The sequence below is a fragment of the Glycine soja genome, chromosome 14, assembly GCF_004193775.1.
Source record: "Glycine soja cultivar W05 chromosome 14, ASM419377v2, whole genome shotgun sequence".
Classification (NCBI taxonomy): domain Eukaryota; kingdom Viridiplantae; phylum Streptophyta; class Magnoliopsida; order Fabales; family Fabaceae; genus Glycine; species Glycine soja.
Window position 1 is genome coordinate 20924835 of NC_041015.1, and position 7332 is coordinate 20932166.

The window sequence follows — 7332 nt, forward strand, 5'->3', positions numbered from 1 at the left end:
TCTGAACACAAAGGAAGGATTGTCCTTGTGTGTTCAGAACTTGTAAAAGGATTTTACAAGATAGTGGAACTCTTAAGCAGGTTGCTTAGGGACTGGACGTAGGCACAAGGGTGTGGTCGAACCAATATAAATCTGAGTTTGCACTTTCTCTTCCCTTAAACTCGTTTATTTATTATTGCTTTATATTTATATTCAGATTATTCTATTTGAATCGTTATTTAAGAGTTCATTTTTAAGGGAACTTGCAACTTGCATTGAAATTGAAATAGAATTTTAATTGGGGAAATAGTTTGCAATATCTTAATTCAACCCCCCTTCTTAAGATATCTGAGGCCACTTGTTTAATAGTTTATCTTGCAATAGAAAAGTAATGGTGGATCCATCCGCATGTGGCTTCAAGCTGAGACCATTAGGCATTGGACATGGAGGGTAGTAGTTGAATCTCAGAAACATAACAGCTCTCTCTCTCCACATTCATTTAGGAAGCAGTCCTCTTCCAAGTTCAGTAACTTTGTCGTGGCCTTAATAATTACTTCACTTAGTAGTCTTATGCATTCAGTATACTGTAGGACAATATTCCTGCATTGAGAAATATATTCATTGAGATTAAATACTCGTGCCACTAACCCAAGAGAAATGGAGGAAATTGCTCATTCCTTTGCCAAAAATAATAATGTTATGCTTGTGCCTAATTTGGATAAAGTTCTAATACGCACTTGTAAAAGAAGAAAATTAATAGAGAGATAAAATGGGTTGGAGGTACTAGAGTACTAGTTAGTTACTTCATGTAAAAAAGAACATTCATTGGGAGTTGGAGGGGACAAGAATGCATACCTGAAATCATTGGGGTTTTGAGGCCAAAATTTGAACTTCCTCTGATCTTCAGGAAGCACTTTCAGGTATACTCTGTCAGTCCAATCAAGCCTCTGATTTTTTGAATATATTATATCATTGCCATATCCTTCAATATTGTTTGGTTCCCTTTCCCTAGCACATTTTTGCTTTTCTTCCTTTAGAAGTTGAAAGAATTGCTTTGAAACTTGTCTCACTTTGTCCTGAAATGAGCTTTTCATCCCATGGTTCATTGCCTAAATCCCACAAAATAATTAGAAAAGTTTGGCCAATTTCACAAACACTTCAAGACAGATCACAGAAAATTCAGGACAGACTAAGCTTGGCATAAAGTTTGTGCTTGTTTTTCTCTTTCTATAATAGAATATCTTATCCTTGGTCTCTTATAAATTTCTTCTGCTAAAAATAATGAGGCAATGACTATTCTTAACTAATGTAGTGGCATTAAAGGAAAGTAACTTACAATATACTAAAATAGTGACTAGAATATAGAAATTGTAATTATCCAGGTATCCGCCATTGCTAGGTTCCCTTGTTTTCATTGGCTCTTGCCGCTATCCATAAGAGCAAGACTCTTTGAGTAAGATATTACAGATTCAAAACTCAAATTCGTGCTTTTGCATAGTTTGGCTGAATTCAATCAAACTATTTTAACTATGTAGCATTACTCTTAGTATTTTAACTAAATTCAATTTTGTATGCATGCATAATAAGGGAAATAAGAAAAAAGCAAAGCATCAAATCTATCAATACCTAATATGATGCAGAGAGACACTACGGGTTTGACTGCAGAGAATAAGGAGCTCAAATTGTGCTTATAGGCTTTGGAGCAAGCACAGCTTAGAGAAGGTAGGCATCATTTCATATTTGTTTATTCCTTAAAAAATGGACATGTGTTGTATCCCTTGATCAGTCATTTCATATTGAATTGGATGAATAAATAAGGTTCAATCATTACTTGTTTGTTGCATGAACATTATCTCATGAATCTTCATGTGTCAATTTCACCCCTATCCGGGAAATTCGAGATTGTGTGGTAGATGATCACAAATTAATGAATGTAATTGGTGAATCTGTAAAGTTAGTGATGGAGGCGGTAAGTTCTCAACTTGTGAGCCTGTGCTTTGAATGCTGTCAAATTGTTTGGGATTATTAAATTACACTTTCCACAACATGCAATATATGTCATTTCTTCTTTTTAGTTCAATATAAAAACCTACTGCCATTAAGGAAGAATTTGTCAGTTTAATAGATTAGTCATAGAAAATTGCATTTGCTTTGGTCTTTTAATAGAGCAAGATCCTCAACCCTGATTAATCAATTAAATTAATAATCGTAAACAATTTTTTAAAAGAATATTAGTCTCATGGGAATTGTTTGAACATGAGTATGGAAGGATCCATGTGTGGCATGGCAAGACCAAATCTTTAATGATCCTTGTATTTCATTATTTGGATTTATTAGTCAAATTATAGCCTTTTCTTTCATATGCTAATCTCTTTATACTAATTTAGGATTGGAATTTGATTTGGAGACAATTATATTTTCATATTGGACATGGGTGTTGAGTCAAAAAAATATGGATGGGATTATTTGTGAAGGATTGAACTAAGCATGAAATTTTGGATATAAAAAGACTATTTTGGATCTAGTTTTAGGTTAGGTTTCAAGTGGTTGTGTCGACTATATTGAGAATTAAAATGAATTACTAATTCAAATTACAAACTCGTAAAGGTAAAAATGTGCTTAACAAATGGAGTGAGGATTTTTATAACAAATGCTTGAGTAGTAAGGGAAAAAAAATGAAACCAACTCAATGTGGGTCTTTTTATTTTAACTATTTTTTTTCTTTTCCGGTGAGCCTTTTAATTACAAATATACATACAAATTAAAGAAAATATAAAACTACTATCTATTTATGATAATTTTTTTAGTTGCTCATAATTCTCAAGTGACAATAGGAAAGAGCATCTCCAATTGTGTTATTATAAAAAAAATCAATTTATGTTACCTCAATCTAAAACAACACAATAAATTTTCTCTTCAATGGGTATTTTTATTTATGAGTTGCTTAACTCACAAATATTTTATTTCTCTCTCCTATATTTAATACAAAGTTAAGCAATTATTTTTAATATAAATTGCGGATTTGAAATTATATGAGAATCAAAATTACAATTTAACCTAATTTATATGCTCTTGTAATTTCTTTGGTTTGCATTAATATATTTTTCCTTTAAAAAAACAAAGTTAAGAACCTCATGAACAATAGTTGTTTGCATAAATCACTCTCCAATTTTAAACAACTCAAAATCACATGCGGCATTCCAAAATATTTTTTTTTTGTTAAGCAACTCCTATTATAGATGCTCTAAGAGATGAATATCACAAATTGTAGGTAGACCGCAACCCCTCCCACAAAGACTAATCGTATATATAGTTCTTATGATCATCCTCCCCCAATGCTAGTTATGATCAATCTAAGTATACATGCATAAAAAGAATTGTTAAGAAATGTCAATGTTTTTAGGGGATTTTGTTTTAAGAAAATTACGCTCATTCCTCTGAGTTTAGTACTTATTATACTCACACCCCCTACATTAAAATACATTTCTTTGGCACCTTTGAGTGCCTCCATTAGTTAATAGTGTTTTTTTAGTGAAAAGTCCGAACAACCCTTCTTAAAAGGGAGTGTTGGTGTGTAAAAAAAGGGTGCTAATAATGAAAATTGAGGGGAGGGGGGGAGGTAGGAAAAAAAACTTCTCTCTTTCAGTTTCCAACAGTTAACGCCCACCCTTCACAACCACAGCTCCACCAAACACTAGTGCCACCACCCTAAACAACCACAAGTGCACCACTCAATCTGTGCCACCGCCCTCAGTCATCTCCTTCGCCTTAAATGTCACCATTAAAACACCCCTACCACATTCCTTTTGGCGATTGTTCTCTTTAACCCTAACCCTTCTCTTTTCTTCAGCCTCCCTCTTACCCTTTTCTTTTCTTTGCCACCAACATCCTCTTCTGTCCCTATCCCTCGTCGCTTACCTCTTTGCCGCCCGCACCCCCTCGAAGTCTCTACCGCATCATCGCCAATATCCAACAATCTCCATATGAAGCCCATCGATGACTCCCAAAAGTGTGTCAACCTTGATGTCTCCACAACTCGCTCCGTGCATCAACATGATTCAATGCTCATATTTGAGCTTGAGTTGTTGTGTGGTTTTTGGAAGAAGTTGAGGTTCTGGTTTGTTGAAAAAAAATTGTGAAACTGTTGTGTGATTTTTGAAAAAAAAATGAAGTTTTTGTGTTGTAGATTGTAACACTTGTTGTCCATGTTATAACATCTCCAATGAAAATTTCTCAAGAGTACGTTTGGATAGAAAATTTTAACTAAGGAAAGTAATTTATCAGAGAATTTAAATTTTTGTAATCTAGAATTCATTGTTTGGATATTTTTTTATGAAGAATTTAAATTTTTGGAATTTTAAAAGAGAATTTTAAACAACTAAAAATGTGGAATTTCAATTTCCTTCTAAAAGGTGAGAAATTGAGATTCTCTTCTTATAGAAGAATCTTCTAAAATGTTCGCGTATTTTCTTAATAACCTTCATCCTCTCTTCTACCCCTGAAAGTTCCCGAAATCTCGTTCTCGAACTCGGGACTCTTCCCTCGCGCCGATGATCCTCTTCTTCAAGAAACACCGTCTAAACTCGTGAAACATCGATCGGGTGTGGATGTAGGGGAACACGTATAACTAGCACACCAACCATATATTCTCTTCTCTTTGCATTCATTTTTTTTCACCCTCACAATTTTAATTTTTTTATCCAAACACAAAATTTTAAAAATAAAAGAATTTCAATTGAAGTATTTGAAATTCTTAGAATTTAAAATTCTTCAGAATTTTAAATCTCCTCATCCAAACACACTCTAAGGGAGTTTCTTAAGTTACTTTTTGTGGTTCTCACATTATTTTTTGTGGTCCCCAAAGTGTCATGTCATTATAATAAATTCATACACAATTTTGCTCCAATGGTAAAAAAACTATAGAAAACTTCAAGAAACTCACTTTTATATTTTTTTTTTTCACTTAGTTATGGTGTTATTATGTATCAAACAAATATTATTTTTTTATTACTAAGAAACAGTAAGATATATATTTTATTTTTAAGAAGCTCTCTTTACCTCTCATAGATTTGCTTTAATGAAAAAGAAACAACAAGAAATAATTTTTCACTTAAGAAACCCTTCAAGAAATCTCATTAGAGATGCTCTTATTGTATGTGTTGATTCCTCATTTCCTTGTTTCTTAATTTAAATTCTTCATCTGCAAGAGAAAGTTGAAGATTTTGCTTTTTAATAGTAATTGATGTGGAATTTTAAGCATTTTTAATGAATTTTTTAATGGAATTTTCCATTAGCAATTGAGATTTAATTCATGCCTTTATTTAACCTCACACTCTTTCCCATTCTACATATTTTATAGTGATTTTCATTTAAAAGTTCAAATAATGTATAAAACACATGTGCAAGAGTTTTCGGTTCCTTCTTTCTAAATAAAAAAAGTTTGTTATGTTAATCTAAGCAAGGAAGAAGATAAGGATATTTTGGGAAAAATAAATCATTAAAAAGCATGTGCAAATCATATGCGTAACTTCTATTAACGATTTTTTATGGTATTTGAGCAAGAAGGGGTCACAATGTAACAAATGACAAAAAAAATAGAGGGTATGAGTGCAAGGTGAAAATAAGAAGGGGTACTAAGTGTTAAAAGTTCTAAACTTAGGAAAGGTAAGTGTAATTTACTATTTTGTTTTTTTGTTATTTCAAATGATCAAAACTTGCGTAAATTCAGTGTCTTACCTAAGTAATGTGTAGGCAAAATTTTGTTAAAATAAAGATGTAAAGTTTGCATATCAGAATACATGGTTCTAACGAAAAACAAAAGTACAATAACTGGATGTGTGAGATGGTACAAAGCTATTTTAAGCAAACCAATAATTTTGATTTTTAATTCTTAAAATCCATGTGATAATATTAGGTACATAAATCTTTTACTACCTATAGATATCTTATCCAACTCAAATTAGATTAATTGTTTAAAAGATTAATTTTTATTCAACATGTACAATAGATCCCAGACTTGAAAAATACACACACCAACATAACTACCTTGTAAGATGTATTTTAGAAATATCTAATCTTAACATGCTGAAGTAATACAAATAAAATACTTTTATTTCATCAATAATTGAAAATTAAACAAATAAAATACTTTTACATCATTAATAATTGAAAACTAAACGAGTAAATAATTTATTAGTTAATCACGTGACACTTTAGTAGATCAAGTTGAGTTAGTGATCCAGTTCAACACAAGGTCTCTAGTCCTATTAATAATCATGAAACATAAATACAAATGTTCTTCCAATTCATCCAATTGATCACCAAAACTACATTGGTTCTTCTATAACAAGTGCATTACTTCTTCATCGGCTTGAAACTTATCCTCTTTTCTCTCAAGCCAAAATCTCACTAATAGTTTTTATGTACTCCAACTCGTCATTTAGCCTAGCCACAAGTTGACTTGTTGTCTCCAAGTCCTTATTCATTATATAAGTTCCTATTGCAGTTGCGTCAAGTTGAGCCGTCACTTTAGCCAACTTCCTTTCCGAAGCCAAATTCATGGAAGTCAATCCCTACATAGGCACAATCATTGCAAAACCATGAGTCACAACAATCACAACAAATGAAGCCATAATTACCACAAAAAGACAAGTCAAGCCACATTTTAACGTAGCAACTAATTGGAGCTTGGCTCGAGCCTTGTCGCGGCTCGACTCAAGCCACTTTTGCAAGTTAGAGCATTGGCATTGGCATTGAAAAGTCCAAACCTGGCTCGGAGACAAGCTGGATGCGACAAATGGGTTATAGAAGTTGCAAAATTTAGTTAAATGGTTCATTACCATTGGGGAAGGGATTTGATTAGTTGAAACATATTGAAGAATGGTCTTGAATAATGTATACTTCACACGTACACGATCAATGCCCTTTAATAGATGACTACAAAGAAGAGAAGCATTAGCAGTGTGTGTAAAGTAGTCTGACAAAAGAGAGTGGACTGTGGACCAGCATTGGGCTTCTGATAGGGCCCTAGTAACCGTGGGCTGATCTGGGTCCAAGAGATGCTCCGCAAACAAACAGGAAGAGGGAAGGGGTATTGCTAGGTGCACCCAGCACTATTGTTGGTGCACCCAGCAATTTCCCATTTTTCCAAAATTGCCCTTTCATAAATTTTATGAAAGAAGTTCTTCCGTAAGAGTTTACGGAAGAACTTCTTCTGTAAGAATTTTTTTTTTTTACGAAAGAACCTCTTCCCTAAAATTCTTACAGAAGAAGTTCTTCCATAAGATTCTTACGGAAGAGGTTCTTTCGTAAAAAAAAAAAGCTCTTACGGAAGAAGTTCTTCCGTAAAGTGTA

The 7332-nt window shown here is 32.9% G+C and overlaps 1 pseudogene; it reads right to left on the reverse strand.

Annotated features, from left to right (window-relative positions):
* Positions 1 to 318: 318 nt before the first annotated feature.
* On the reverse strand, positions 319 to 1085 carry LOC114383908 (annotated as a pseudogene).
* Between the last annotated feature and the right edge of the window lie 6247 nt (positions 1086 to 7332).